We start from the raw sequence: 15,852 nt of genomic DNA, 5'->3' as shown, positions 1-15,852 counted from the left end.
GATGGCTTGCCGGAAAGAGTGTTAAAACGCTTGGTTTCTGCCGAGTTCCCGTGAAGGGCAGCTTTTCTGAGGGGTCAGATGTGAAGCAGGCAGAAGGGTAAGTCAGTCAGCCGTGCGGAGAGCCAAGAAAGAACCTTCCGGGAACTTCCAGAAGCCTGGAGAAGGCCGAGAGCTGGATGAGGATGAGCCCGGAGTTCTGAGCGGCGGCGTCCTGGCTGGGGGGGCTGGAGAGTTTGTCCCATCTGGACTTGAGGCCACAGAGCCACCCAGGGATGAGACGTCACACGATGTGAATGACTTAAAGAGCCCCCTGGCAGGTGCAAAGTCCTGGACATCCAGGGTAGGCAGGCGGCCAACCAAGGCGTGGGGGTGCCCCCAGGAGCAGTGAGAGATGCGCGGCTCAACAGGTTGGCCGGACAGAGTGGGGGCCATGGGGAGACTTGGATGGGTTTGGGAAATGTCTGGAAGGCAGGGTGCGGGATTTGCGGACACATTGGGCACTAGAGTTTGAGAAAGGAGGGGAAGGTACCATCTGGGGGGAGGGAAAATGGGGGGAGGGATCAAGGAAGAGTTTGTATCTGTGAAATGTCATCCCTGCCTCTTGGAAGTCCTCCCCCCTCCCCCTGCCCCTGCCATGGGAGGCGGGCTGAGCCTGCCGGGGACACCTGCCGGCGACACCTGCTGAGCTCAGAGGCTGAGACCGTCCATCCACCTCCTGGATCTCAGTGGCACACAGGCACCCCTCCCAGAGGCTGGTAGCCCTCCTTGTTCGCGCTTTCTCCTCTAGGGGGCTGGTGTGGTTGCCCCCATCCCCGGACTTGCAGCAGAGGTTGGTGAAATCCCCCTGAAGGTCCCTATGCCCTGGGCCCCGCCTCCTCTGTCTTCTGTGTCTGCACCACCCCTGACCCCGTCACTGAGCCCCACCCTGGCTCCCCTGCTTCGAGGCCACGGGCGCCCACATAGGCACGCCCTGCCTGATGCCTCCCTGAGCTCCGGACCCACGCTCCCCGCTGCCCCGACCACTCCCTCGATGACCATGGGCCTCTCGGGGTAAATGTGTGACCTTCACGTCCACAGCAGCCACCTCCAAATCTCTTCTTGGTGCTTTTCTCTGTTTCCCAAGAGCGCTCTTCCCCAGCGATGGAACGTCAACGTGGCCGTGCCATCGGGCCCTCCCAACACCTCCCGCCACATCCTCCCCAGGAAGGTCTTCAGAGCGGAGCCGTGACTTTCCTAGGACCCTCAGCCAGCATCCTGTCCACTGGGCTGGTGCCCCCAGCACGCCCCGAGTATGGCCGGGGAGCCAGGGCGGATTTCGGGCTGGCTCTGGCCCTGGTCCCGGGCACCTCTGGCAAAGGGCCCGAGCTGCCCTGCCTTCTGGTCTGTTCCTCGCAGCTAGCATGCACAGGAGGGTTTTGCGGGACGTGAGGAAGACGGCCGTGTGAACGAGAACATGCTGCGCAAACATGCTCGGTCAGGGACTGACCATTTTTCAATATTGGGGATTTTTAGAGGCTCCTTCCCTTGGCTCAGATGCGGGAGATGACGGCGGGAACTCCCTGCGGGGTTCCAGAAACTCCCAGAAGCGCTGCGGGGGTTCTGGCTCACACACGTGTGTACGTGCATGCACACACCTGTGCCTACATGCGCTCTTTACCGGGGATGCCGGCTGATGTCAGGGCCCTGCGCAACACCTTCATTCGTCTGGAGCTGTGGGCTGCGTGGGCAAGCGCCCACGTGGTGGCTTCATGGCTGCCTGGGGCTCCCTCCCGCCCCACCCCAGGGCCGGGTCTCGGGCTGGCCTGGCAGAGGGAAGCGGATCTGCAGGCAGGACGCCTGGGCCTCACAGTGCAGGAGAGGGTGGGCTGCTCAGCCCGTGGGCAGCTCCTGGCCCTGCCCCGGCCTCCTCCCCCATGGCCTGCCTGCCCTCAGCCGCGGGGGCCGCGGGGGTGTTACGGGTGCTGCATGCAGCAATGAATTCAAACCCAACTGAGCCTCAGTGGCTCAGTGAGGAAGAGGCTCCGCCAGCGCCCGCCAGCCGGTTCCCACGGAGAGTCCCTCCCCAGGGAACTTTGTGGGAAAGAGCCACAGCAACGGAGTGGGTGCAGCCCCCACACATGCACCCGGGACACATGGGTCCCGATGATGCCGAAGGCAGGTGTGTGTGTAGTGTGTGTACGTGCGCGTGGAAAGTGTCCGCCCCGGGCAGAAGTGGGGAGAGGCCAAGTGTGGAGCCCGTGGCCTCCCTGCCTCCGGCCTGTCCTCACCCACCCGTCCACCTGTACAAGCCCCTCCCTCACCAGGGGTCATTTCACCCCTTCCTTCTCTTCATGGCCTTTTCCTGTCTTAACGTGTCGAATTGAGGTTGTACTATATGGCTGTATTCTGTTCCCCTCCCTGGAACATGAGGCCTGCTGGTCTCACATGTTGGTCTCGCCTCTTTACGGCTCACGGACGGACGCCAGGTAATAGCCCCCAGCAGCAGCCACACCCAAATCCTGGGACCCTATAACTGGATCACCTCCCACGGCAAAAGGGACTTTGCTGATGTTGTTAAAAGTACGAACCTTGGGGCGCCTGGGTGGCTCAGTGGGTTGAGCCTCTGCCTTCAGCTCAGGTCATGATCTCGGGGTCCTGAGATCGAGCCCCGCATCGGCTCTCTGCCTCAGCGTGGAGCCTGCTTCCCCCCTCTCTCTGCCTGCCTCTCTGCCTACTTGTGATCTCTCCCTCTGTCAAATAAATAAATAAAATCTTTAAAAGAAAAAAAAAGTACGAACCTTGAAATGGGGAGACTGGGGAGATTATCCTGGTTATCCAACTGGGCTCAATTTAATCCTAGGAGTCTTTTTTTTTTATTTTTAAGATTTTATTTATTTATTTGATAGACAAAGATCACAAGTAGGCAGAGAGGCAGGGAGAGAAAGAGGAGGAAGCAGGCTCTACACTGAGCAGAGAGCCTGATGCCGGGCTTGATCCCAGGACCCTGAGATCATGACCTGAGCTGAAGGCAGCGGCTTTAACCCACTGAGCCCCCCAGGCGCTCCAATCCTGAGAGTCTTTAAAGGCAGAGGCCCTGTTCTGGCTGGGTGAGAGACGGCAGGGGGAGAGGGCAGAAGTGTGAGAGGGCCTCCCCCTCCATGGCCGGCCTTGGGGAAGGAGGAAGGGCACAGGAGTCGGAACACAGCGCCCCTAAGAAGCTGGAACGGCCCTCAGCTGAGACAGCCAGCGAGGAGACGGGACCTCAGTCCTACAAACTCCAGGAACCAGGTTCCACCAGCCTCTGAGTGAGCCGGACACTGGTCCTCCCCTCGGACTTCCAGAAAGGAGCATGGCCCTGCCCACACCTTGATTTTTACACCGTGAGGTAAGTCAGACCCCTGACCTCCAGCACCAAGAGAGATTGTACCATTTTAGCCACCAAACGTGTGGTCATTGGTTACACAGCTCGAGTACATGGTGAGTCTTCCTGCCTAGAAAAGCACCAGGTGCAGAGCTGGGTCTCTAAGCCACCTGCTGGGGGAGCTCACAGCCCCTCTTCACCTCCTTCCCCCCCAGAGGATGTTGCCACCCTCCCAAGCTCAGAGAGCTTCCGGAACCCTCTGGAGGTCACACAGCCAGTCAGTGGCAGAGGCGGGACCCAAACTCATTTCCCCTGGAGGAGGGGTTCCACCAGGGAGTCGGAGAAGCCAGGCTGGGGAGGAGCTTAGCGTCAGCCTCCACCTGTGCAAAGCCTCGCGGCTGTCTCACACCTGCGCAGGGTGTGGATGGCGGGCGACCCTGCACCCCCAGCGGGCGTGTTTCAGAAGGAGAACAGTGCTCCCCACTGGGTGCCGATCGAGCCTTCCCATCGATAGTCGCCGTGTAGTCAGAGCTGTCCTGTGCTGGAGGACAGAGATGGCCCCACAGGAGGATGTCCATCTGAGGAGGAACTTTCTAGAAGGCAGAGCTGTCCTCCGTAAGAACCCCTTGCCTGGGTAGTTGGTGAGGCATGTGACCCTGGCTGGTGGGCTAAGCCTGGGATGCCCCTGGGGTGGTCCCAGAAGGGAGGGCAGGAGAGGGAGGCTCAGGCTAGTCTCGGATGCCCACAGCCTCGAGGTATCAGGAGCACAGGACCCGTGCTGGCCACGGGGGTGGGTGAACCAGGCATGTGCTTGGGGACTGGTGGCTGGAGGGGGCCAGACATGGAAGCACAGACGTGTGTAAGAGATTTGCCAAAGGAGCGCCTGAGGGCGGCAAGGGTGGAGCGGGCGACTAGGAGAGTCTTCCCATGGAAACGGAGGCGGGAGGTGAGTAGATCTGTAGGAGCTGATCGGGGGACGAGGAAGGGAAGGTGTGCGGGGCGAGGCACCACGGTGGACAAAGGCACAGACGTCCAGGTGTGTGGAGCAGAGGACTGAGGCCGGGCCGTAGGATTGCATCTGGGGAGGGCTGCAGGGCTGAGCGGGGGTGGCGGGGGGTGGCAGTGGCTCAGACAGGCCGTCACGGGCCCCTGGACTCTGGCCTGTGGAAGACGAGGGCCGCAGAGCAGAGAGTGACCTGGGCAGATCTGGGTCTCGGGAGGTTCTGCCCAGTGCCGGGGAGGAGACCTGCTGCCTGGCATCCGGTAGCTCTTGTCAGAGAGCCTGACCAGCCTTTCCAGGAAGGACAGATGGACGGGAAGCTACGGCCCCACGAATGTCCAGAGCGTGGCTGGGAGAGGCAGGCCACCCTGTCTTCCTCTCCTGCCTGTGGCATTCCGTGGAAGGGGCCGGCGTAGTTCAGAGAAACCAGCCTCGCCCAGAGGCAGCTCTCCCCCACAAGTCATTTGAAAGCGTTCCCGATTGGAAGCAGGACAGTAAAAAAATGGAATTCAAACCTAGTCAGTCCCTCCCTTTGCCCGGCTTAGCTGCCAGGAGCGTAATGATTTTCATTAATACCATCAGCTTTCCTCAAACTTGATTATAATTACTCTCAAGCCACATTCCCCTACACGGTGTGATGCTGAGTGGAATGTACATTAATCAAATCAACTGATGGCATCTGAATGCTGATGGCCTGAACTCACAGCCCGCGGCCCGTGGGAGAGGCCAGAAGGGGGTGGCGCGGTGCCGCTCTCCCTGGGGCGGTACATCCATATGGATGGAGGAATGAATGAATGCTAATGCCTTCCTGATGAGCCTCCTTCCCGAAGCTGCCTGTCTGCCTGCCTCCTTCAACAGGATCCGTTCCGTGTATCACCCACAGCTCCTGGTGGCAGGAATCTTGTTTGCCTTTTGCCAGGAATCTTGTTTGCAGAGCCTTGGCTCAGAGAGGTTGAGTGACTTCCTAAAGTTCACACAGCATGTTGGACAGAAGTCAGTTTTAAACCAGAGTCTGGTGATCTTTCCTAGATATCCTGATTGTGCCCCCAGGACCCGTGGTAGCTCTGCCACCTGCCTGACACCTCTAGGCCTCAGTTTACTCATCCATGAGGTGGGGTGAGAGCTCACCTTTGGGGGTGCAGAGTTGCTTTTGCTCCAGGCACTTGGCAATGTCTGCATAAGTGATTTTCCATGGGGACCTGCTTGCCCCCTGCAGACTTCCTAAATGGTGAGAAAATGCATTTCTCTCCGTTTGCTGAGGGCCGGGCCCTGCAGGTGCTCACAGACAGAGGAGGCCAGCTCCAACTGCATGCCTTGGGGGCCCTCACGATTCCGGGCTGGGGACACACCCAGGGCTGTGCGGCTGGGTCACAGGAACATCACCGTGCCGAAGGAGGGGCCTCAGGGGGCTCCCCAGACCCTGCTCGAGCGCAGAGAGCAGGGAGTCCCCCCCGCACGGGAGCCAAGGCCTCCCCGGTAACCACCCGACAGCACTGGATGAAAATAGATCGGTCAAGTCACGCCCCCAGCCCCAGCCCGGCTGCGCTGGGACTGCCAGGGAGCAGCTGAACCGCACGTGCCTGACGGATGATGGGGATGACGGGGCCTCCCTGCTTAAGCTGGGGAGAAAAGCAATGCCTTAATATTTACTTTAGGGGAAAGAAGCAAAAACATCTGATGCCGCTTGCCAGGAATAATGGTCGAGGCATCCCATGGAGGCGGCTTCCTGCCCAAGAGGGCACACGGCCCTCCGCCCTCCCCATGTCTGGACCTCCAAGTGCAGAAGGCCTGTGCGTAGAGAGGATTTCCGCCCAGCCGCGCCGGCAAGGGAGGAACAGGCTGCTGGTTGGCCCCCCAGGGTCTGGACAGCATTGGGCTGGAGCGGTTGGAGGTGAGGGGAAACGCGGTTCTCCCTGGTAGGGGTCTGACGAGTGCAAAGAGTGCCCCCGGGCAGGGTTTGGACGGGCGCCTTGTCCGCGTGCTTCTCTCTTGTTAACCAGAGTTGCTGGCGACCGTGACCTTTGACTCCCCACAACCTGGAACCCGTGGGGCGGGGCGGGTCCTGCCTGGGTGCCGACTGACAGAAGAGAGGCAAAGGCACACAGGAGAACCTCTGGGATGTTCAGGAGGCCGAGGGCTGCTGTAGAGATGAGGACAATCGTCCAGCAACTGGACTGATGAGTCCCACTGGCGCCCCCTGCCCCCACCGGAAGCAGAGTGTTCTGGAAGATGAAGAAGGACCTCTCGGAAGGCAGGACGGAATGACTCAGAGGCAGAAGTGAACCAAGGACCAGGGCCCTGGACCCAGGATCTTGGGATCCAGCAGCATCCGAGAGCAGCTCCCAAGACAGCGAGTGACAGATGCGGGGAAGAGAAATCAGAGCTGAATTAACAATGATGGAAGGAGGGTTTCCCCGAGCTGCAGCCGGACACGCTGACAGATCCGATGTGCCCGACACGCGTGCATGCAGCTGACGGTGGAGAAGACCCGCCCCTGGGGACCCTCAGAGGAGGCCAACAGCAGGAAACTGGGAAAACACCCCTGGGGAAGAAGCAGTCCGCGGACCAGGGAACGGGATCAGGCATGGATGGCGATTTTCCCCATCAGCCACGGAAACAGAAGACAGTGGAGCCAGGTTCCCAGAGTTCGAAGGAAGACGCTGTGAACAGAGTCGAAGGCCAAGGATGAAAGCCACACACAGACTTCTCCAGACGAGGGTGCTCACCCCTGCACGTGCTCGCACATCCAGACCGCAAAGACCCACGCTGCTTGCAGTCACAGAACAAGGAGAAGGCAAGGGGGCACGGGGCGAGGGCACCGCCAGGCCATGCTGAGCAGCAGGGAGGCCAGAGAGCAGGTCACAAGGAACCCAGCTATCCGTGGAGCCGGGCGCTAGCCAGGCTCTCCACCCAGGGGCGTGTTTTCAAGGGCTGGGATCGCACTTCCCAGTCTGTAGATTCAATCACACTTCATAGTTCCTCGGGGTGTCATATTTACAGAATGCTTAGAGCACAAGCCCTGTTTATGAATTTCCAACTCATAGATGTGGTGTACTGAGAAAACACAGCGATAAATGATTCCACCTGGAACGCAGCTACCTTCCACCTTGACGGGGAGGGGGGCGGTGGGGGGCTGGGGGGAGCAGCCCCAGGCGGGGGGAACAGCAGGCAAAGAGGGAAGGAGTCGGCAAGTAGAGAAGCCGAGATCCACGTCTCTGCTCACGCGCTCAGGGGACCCTCTGCCCGGTGCCTCCCGAGGGCCACGAGCACTGGGACCATAGCCATGGTCAAGAACAAAGCAGTTCTTCCCTCATGCAGGAGTCAGATGAGAGACCCAGCCACGCAGGAGAGAGACACCAAGAGTGGCCACGAATGGCTGGCGCCACGGGTGGAAAGATCCAGGAGGGGAGCGCCTCGCCCATCCAAGCAGGGACCAGCCTCTGGGGGAGGAGCCAGCGGGGAAGAGACTTCTTGCCAGGAACAGCCAGAGCAGGACCAGGTCTAGGGAAATTGAAAGAGGCAGCAGGGCTGGGCTGGAGGTGGGGATCATGGAAAATGGGGAGACCCCAGGGCCAGGCCACATAGGCTCCGGAGGCCCCGGTGGAGTCTGGACCGGACCCTCGGTGCCGTGGGTTTGTGCTGGGAGGTTTAAGCAGGGGCCAGCCCTGCTCCAAGGAGCTCCCTCTGGCTGTTGGTGAGAGGGACAGATCCGGGGGTGCAGAGGGCCATGGGGGGAGGCCATGGGAGGGCCAGGCGTGGACTCCGGGAGGCTGTGGTCACCAACCACGGAGCCCGGGAGGCCTGTGCGGAGAACATTCCAGCCGGAGGCGGAGGCGCCCGGGGAGAGAGAAAGAGAGAGAGAGAGAGAGACAAGCGTGGGCGAGCCAAGCCTCACGTTCCAGGCGGGAGCGGCAGATACTGTGTAACGCCGATAAGAAAGAAGGGCAAGTGTATTATTTAAAGTTACAAAGAGAAGCGCAGAACTAGAAGCGAGCGCGGAGACCAGCCGTTGGTTCCTGGGAGAGGGTCTGGGCAGGAGGATGGGAGCGGAGGCAGTTTTTACTCTTCCTTTTTACACATTTCCATAAGATTTGCAAACGCATTATACATAACCATGTGCCCATGCAAGTTTTTTAATTGGAAGGAGGGGTTGGGGAGCAACGAGGAAGGAGCCCGGGGGGAGGGGGGATCCCCTCCTTTCAGAGTGAGAAGCCAACTTGACATTAGAGGAGGGGGCGGGGTCACCATGGGTGCTGTGCAGAGAAGCTCATCCTCCGGGGGTGGCCCCAAGGCCGGAGCCTGCAGGACGAGGGGGCGGGGTGGGGGGGTAGTGGCGACCGATATGGAAAGGAACAGAAGGAAGAGCTAGTGCAAAGCTCAGAGGCCAGAAGGGATGTATGAGGTCCTCTGCAGAGGCAGGAGTGAGGCCTGCGAGGAAGCAGGTGGGCAGGTGGGGGTGGTGGGAGGGCTCACCCAGAGCCCAGGGCTGGAACTTACCCCTATGCGTTGCTTGTGTGATTCGGAATAACAGGACAACGATTCGGCTAAAGCTCGCACACCCCACACTGAGCTTTGCGCATGATTCTTTCCTTTACTGTTGGCGACAACCCTGCATAACTTCGCCCGTTTTATAGATGAGAAAACTGAGACTCACACGGTGAACTGGCCCACCCAGAGTGGGAGGGCTGGTAAATGGCAGAGCTGAGGTCTGAAGCCAGGCAGGCCAGTGGCCCGCTCTCTGTCACCGACTCTTGCGGGAGGAGGGGACCATCCCCTGAGGACCCCCGAGTCGTGGCCACCTGTCCAGCGGGCCGTACCGCCAGAGATGAAAGCCCCACTCCTACCAGCAGCCTCCCCGGTCCTGGACGGGCCACATCCTGGGGCTCCCTGGGAGCTTGAAACTCAATTACATTATAAATGCTTTTAAAAATCATCAGAACGCGGAAGGCTTCTCTGCCTGCGGAATCAGCATCAGGGATCGACGCAAGACGGCCCGTCGGCTCCTCTGGGGCTGCCTGCTGCTCTTTGAGGAAATAGTTCCGAAGTGCTCACTGAGGCAAAACAAAGCAGCGCCAGTGTACCGGGAAATAATGGATAAACACTGCTTCTCAGGTGGGCCCACAGGCACCCTGCCAAGCCAGGGCAGCAAGGCACCTGCAGCCTCCCGGAAAGGATGGGGCTCCTCCCTCTCCAGGAGCGGGAACCCGACTACTTGCCAGCTCCACACATACACACCAGGCTGGCCGAGCCTTGGCGTGGAAATAGCACGAGACGACATCCAACGCCTACGTCTGTGCCCTCTCTCTCTTTGCTGTGTGACCTTCAGCAAGTGACTCAGTCTCCCTGACTGATCTCCTCCGCTGTGGGAAGGAGACGATAGGAGAGCTGCATCACAGGGCTTTCGAGCAGGGCACCTCCAAGTAATGGCAGTGAGCCAACATGATGCTGCCCCCAGGGTCTCCCACATGCTGTTCCCTCTCCCTATGATGCTGTTCCCTGCCTTCTCCTGGCTCCCGCAACTCTCGTCTTAAATGTCACCTCCTCATCCGCTGTGGTCCTTGCCTTCCAATTTTTTTTTTTTTAAGATTCTGTTTATTTTAGAAAGAGAGAGAGAGAGAGCATGAGCAGGGGGAGGAGCAGAGGGGGAGGGAGACCACAAACTCCACGCTGATCGAGGACCCAATACTGGGCTCCGTCCCACGACTCTGAGATCATAACCTGAGCCAAATTCAAGAGTCGGACGCTTAACCGACCGAGCCCCCCAGGCACCCCCTTGCCTTCCAATCTGTGCTGTGAGATTACTGTCCTTTCTCAAGGTGCCCTGTTCTCCGTGGATACGTCCTCTGGCCTGGCCCTGTGGCTGGGGTGGGGCTCCGGCCCTGCCTGGAGGATGTCACAGTCTGGTGACAGAGAGCAGAAGCGGAAACCTGGAGCTCGAACACAGTGCCGGGGTCCCACGAGGACAGCCAGCTCCCGCAGCTAGGTCGCCCCTTGAGGAGGGAGTCTGGTTTGCCCAGAAGCCGAGGTGGGGGTACTCCAGGTCGGGGGAACAGGCCAAGCAGAAGCCCAGAGGGGTCTGACCGTGCAGAGAAGATGGGGTCGGGGCTGCAGTCTTGTGTGAGTGCAGCTGGTGGAGACTGTTACCGTGGGCCTGCAGACCGGACCCCCAGGAGTCCCCAGAACCACCCCTGCAGTCACGGGTCCTTGCGGTACTTACAGGTCGTGGCTAGAGGGCGGTACCCAGGGACAAGGGGAGTCTCCGGGCCTCTCCCTCTTGGGGGCCAAAAACCACACTGTCAGTCCCCCATGAGGCCTCGGCCTGGACCCTATCAGTCCAGGGGCTTGTTGATGTCTCCAGATGAGTTTGGGGCCTGGAAGCAAGGCTGGCTGGGCTTCCCGCCCCTCGAATGGCATTGCTCTTCTAGGGTCCGGGGCCAGCTGCCTCCTTCTGAGCTTCTGTTGTCTTTGCTGCAAATGGGTCTAATGAGAGCATCTGTTGACTGGGAGACAGCAAGTGTGAAGTCGGGGGTCAGGGCCGGGGTGCTCCGGGGGTGGATGGTGGTGTGCGAGGGAGGAGCACAGCACGTGCAAAGGCTCCGCGCGCTGAGGTTTTGTCTTGCGGGAGCAGGACAGACAGCCGAGGGGGAAGAGGCTGCAGAGGTACGAGGGTCCAAAAAGGGGGTCAGGCATCATCTGAGGCAGGGGCATGCCAAGTGGATCCGCTGGAGAAGGCAATGACCAGAGGGGCTGTCCAGAAAGAAGACACCTACCTAAGGGCAGGACGGACTGGAGGGATCCTAAACTTGGCCACGGAGAGCCAAGGCTCCTCAGAGGGAATGGTGAGGGGCTGCTGCCCCAGAATGACGACAGACAGTGCATGTTTACCAGGCACATGTGAAGGGCCAGGCCCTGTGCTGCTAATAAGTCCGACATGATCACTTTGCCATGCCCAAACAAGGCACTCAGGCACGGAGAGGTTAAGTGACTCACAAAAAGTCACACAGCCCCGCCGGTCCATGTTCCCAGCGCATCTTCTAACCCCTGAAGCACACCTCTGGGACTGCCCACTGAGCCATCAGACCCCAGCAGGAAGCGTTTCTTACCCCCAGTGCCCACCCGTGGCACGCGTGTCGTTACCGCACGGCTTCTAGGGAGCACCCATGCCATTTGCACCGAACTGCACGGCTGGCAAGGCTTCTTCCCCTACATCACACGACAGGACCCATACAATAGCCCTGTCCGGCATTAGCAGTCCTGTTTTTCAGAGGGACTGGCCTCAACTCATGCGGTAGGCAAGGGTGACACCAGGACCCTGCCAGACCTGCTATCCCCCAATTACCTGCAACCTAATAGTTGCTACCATTCGGCAGCCTCTGCTGTGTGCCAGCCCCTTCCAGGGCCTTCTTTCACTCTGCCGTCCGTCCCATGAACCCCATGGTGTGAGTATTCTGGGCTTTGCTGTACAGCGAAGGCCACTGGGAGCCCAGAGAGCCTGAGTCACTTGCCCGAGGTCCCAGAGCTGCCAAATGGGGATGGGGGCTTGGTTCCATGAGGCTGCGGAGCCCGGGCTCTCCCAGCTGTGTCCGGCAGAACCGGGACCGTACACGGATGGGTGACGGAACTGCCTTCTTCCTGGCTGGTCCCTCCATCCCATCAGTTCCGCCCACCGTGCTCCCTGATTCGGGATGGCAGGTCCTCCCCGAGCGTGAGTCCGAGCAGGGCTGCGGGGTCCCAAGGAAGCGGCCAGATGACACGCTTGCTCTTCTCCAGAGCGCTAATGAGGAGGCACAAGGAGCCTGAATTGTCTCCGGTCTTTCATCACGGAGGATCTGCTTTCTCGGCGGACCTCCGCAGAAGCTAATTGGCAGGCGGTGTGGGCGCCGGCGGGGGGCAGCTCCTTTCTCCCGGGCTGGTCCCTGAGAGATCACACAGCTTGGAACTTGCACTTGGAGCACAGCTTGGCTCTGAGACACACACGTTAAAGCGCTTGCTGCCAGAGGGGCGGGAAAGAGATTTCTAACCTCTGAGCTGTTACCTGGAAGAGGGGAGAGTTCGCTTTTGTGGTCGGTTGGCCTGGGTTAATGGTGTGGATTTAGGGCTGCGGTGCAGGGGGGGACACCTCAGTGCAGCAGGGTCCCTGGTTCTTAGCAGTGGGATATAAGGCGAAAAGACCTCCTGGCCCTGTGCTGCCCAGTCTCTGCCGGGAGACCCGGTCCATCCCAGACCCCGTCCTCCCCTACTCTGCCAGCTCTCCTTCCGTCCTGCTCCAGCTCAGGGTCCTCTCGATGACTCCCTGGGCCTGATGGCTTTCTGCCCCCTACTCTGCTCTGCTCAGGATCAGAAGGCTCTGCAGCAACGGAAAGCTCAAGAACGGACCCAGGGAACGGATTCGTGCCCCTTCTCGTCTCTCAGCTTGTTTCCCCAGTTCTGCATCTCAGAAGTCCCGGAACTGGCTGGTTCCTCTGGGCTCTCTCTGGGGACTTGAGAGTGGGAGCAGCTGAGCGGAGCAAAACAATGTTCCCGATGTGGGAAGTTCCCCTGCGTCCCCGTAGCATCGCCGGGCCCTGGTGATAATGGTCACTGCTCTGGAAGGGCTCCTCCCTGCCAGGCTCAGTCAGCCCCTGTCCCCGCCCTCCAGAAATCCCCTCTCATGGTTGGGGAAAGGCACCTGTCCGCCGTGGAGCCGCGGACACTGTGCTTTCCTGAAGTCTGCACAGGTCTAGTGGGACGAGAGAGGAGGTCAGGATTGCTTCATGGAGGAGGTGATGTTGGAGCCAGAGAAAGCTATTCAGCAGGAAGACACGTGCCCTGGGAAGAAGGGGGTCGCAGGAATGGGGGCGTGAGGCCAGCCGAGTGCGGAGTACCAGCGTCCAACCTGGTGGCAGAAGCCAGGAGGCGTGTGGCCACCGTTCCAGAGCTAAGGACGCGGCGGCCAAACCCACTGTGGTCAGGGGTTCTGGGGGGCCCTCCCAGCTCTGCCTGCCTCCAAAGCCCTGGGACCTGGTGCTTCTGAGCTCCCTCCCATCCCCCAAGCGCCCCGAGAGTCTGGGCTCCGAGAGCGCTGCCTGTCCCTGCAGCACACGGCTCAGGGGCTCCCCCAGCTCCGGGCCACTCTGCTAACCCGGAGAACAGGCGTGGGCGACACCCCGAGCGGGCTCCGACCCGGGCCTGCCAAGCACACGCGGTGGCCGCCGCGCCCAGCTAAGTGACTCGGCGAGGCCCTTCCTCCCTCCCTCGGGGCCTCGTCTGCAGGGTGGGGACGGCCGAACGGGCACTCTGGGATAAAGCACCCGGCAGGGGGCTGATCAGTAGGGTCGCAGCACCTAGGGAAGGGGTCACCCTGCTTCTCGTGTTTCTCTGGTGCACACGGCAGGTGGCTTTGGACGTGCGCCCCTCAGAGCCCCTCAGAGCCTATTATCCCCCCTCCAGAGTGACCGGACCAGTGCCCCAGTGCAGGCGGCGGAGGGAAGGAATAGAGAGCTGAGCTCGGTGGAGGGTGGGCGCAGAGGACCCGGGGAGGGTGTTTCTCCTGCTTTGGCCTTACCGTCCGGGGGTGGGGTGGGGTGGGGCGGGGGGACACGAGATCCCCAAGGAGCCCAGCGGGGAGGAGGTGGGCCGCTGCTACCTGGGCTGGGCCAAAGCCTCAGAGACCCAGACGTGCCCGTTCTTGGCATTGAGTGGCTCCCGCTGCCAAGTGGAAGGGATTAGTGTGAATGGCGACGAGGACCCAGGGCCGCTGTCGAGAGGGCAGCAGGAGAAAAGAATCAATTAACTCATTTGGTGGCTTTTGTTGTACTTTTCCAAGAGAGAAAGCGAAAATACCCCACTCGTCTGCTTTTTATATTATGAACCGAAAACCTGTAATACATTTAAATTGCCCAAGAGGACCCTTGAGTTTGATTTCAGGGCCCCTCGAGGCTGAGGGAGGAAAGCGGAAGGTGGGAGGGAGACAGAGGGTCTAGAGAGAAAAAGGGACAGTTTGGAGCTGGGGAGATGGGCGGCCACTGACCCCCGTCGGGAGGCGGCTGAGAGGGAGCAGCCCCTGGTGGGGGTGGGGGTGGGGGTGGGCTGGGAAACCTGGGTGTGGCCGCACTGGCTGGGCTTCCTAGCACCCACCTCTTCCCCCGGCCTTGCCAGGTGGGAGCTCGCCCAGGACAGCCCTCCGGAATGTTCTTTGGAAGGGACGAAAGTCGAGGAAGGCAGGCCCCTGAGGCCGCTGGGCTGTCTGCTGCTGGGTGGCCAGGATTTGGGATTGACGGAGATCTGACCGCCTCCAGGCCCCGGGGTCTCCTAGGGGAGATGCTCTCCACAGGGGGTGGTCGAACTCTGTCCCCTGGGGAGTGGGAGAGGTGCAGGGGTGCGGGCCCCCCTCTTGGGGAGCCAGTGGGTACCCTCCCATCTCCTCCAATCGGAGCAGCTCCAAGAAAAGATTTCATTTGAAATCTGCCAGAAGCATGCTCAAAGCTACGGGGTCATGGTCCACCCTCCTGGTTGGTGCACCCCTCCCCCGCCCCCACCAGCTCCCTCCTGGCTTAGATGAGATCCTCCCAATGACGAGTCTTCAAAACAACAACCCGCGTTTCCTGGAGAGCTCACTGGCTCTGTGCTGGGCGCTTCGTGCAAATTCACACATGGCCTCCTCTTGATGCCTCCAGGAGATCCCCATGCACAGGTGGGGAAACTGAGGCTCACCGAGGTCTCTCGGCAGAGGAGCAGCAGGGCTGGGGTTTGAGCGCAGGCTGTCTGGCTCCAGAGCCCTAGTCCACACAGGAGGCTCCCTGCGGTGGCCCCTTCTGAGGCACAATAAGGACCATAAAAAGGAAAACGGTTCCCCCGCAGGACCGGAGGACCGGATGGCCGCCGATTAACGTGTACTCTTCTGGACTGGCGTTTCTATCACTCCTTACAGGTGCAAACAGGCATTTTTTTAAAAACATGGATCAGTCCTTTCCCTCTTGGGCAGCAGAGAGTGCTGAAGCCATCCCACCCAAGGAGTTAGCGGGAGCCGGTGGGGGCGCCTTAGCCTTGCTGACTAGGGTGTGCTGGGGCCTCTTAGGGTCTCCGTCTGGCTGTACACCCCTGCAGGGGGAGCAGCTGGGCCTCTCTCTCTTTCTCCACCCTTGGCTTTCCCTTCCCCCCTGCCCCCCCCACCCTTGCTGCTGGTCCCTCACTGCTCCCTCCTCTCCAGCCCTCCTCTGCCAAGGGCTGGCCAACCTCCACGCACTGCCCTGCCCCCACCTTCTCCCAGCCCTCCTGGAGGACGGGCCCATTTTATGGATGGATAAACAGAGGCTCCTGGAAGCTAAGGCAAGTGCACAGGACCCGAATGCTAGAGACACTCCTTAATCCAGCCCTTTCTGGGACCGAAGAGACCAAATGCCTCTCGGATAGGATTCCATTCCGTCAGTAATCTCCCTTCCCAGGTCTTTCTTGAGATCTCGGGAGACAGAGAGTATTTAATTTGGAACAATCACGCCTTTCCCCTTCCGTGTTTTGAACGGCTGATATTTAA

This window comes from Neovison vison, chromosome 12 (assembly GCF_020171115.1).
Source record: "Neovison vison isolate M4711 chromosome 12, ASM_NN_V1, whole genome shotgun sequence".
NCBI classification, from domain to species: Eukaryota; Metazoa; Chordata; class Mammalia; order Carnivora; family Mustelidae; genus Neogale; species Neogale vison.
Note: the sequence above shows the minus strand (reverse complement) of the source record.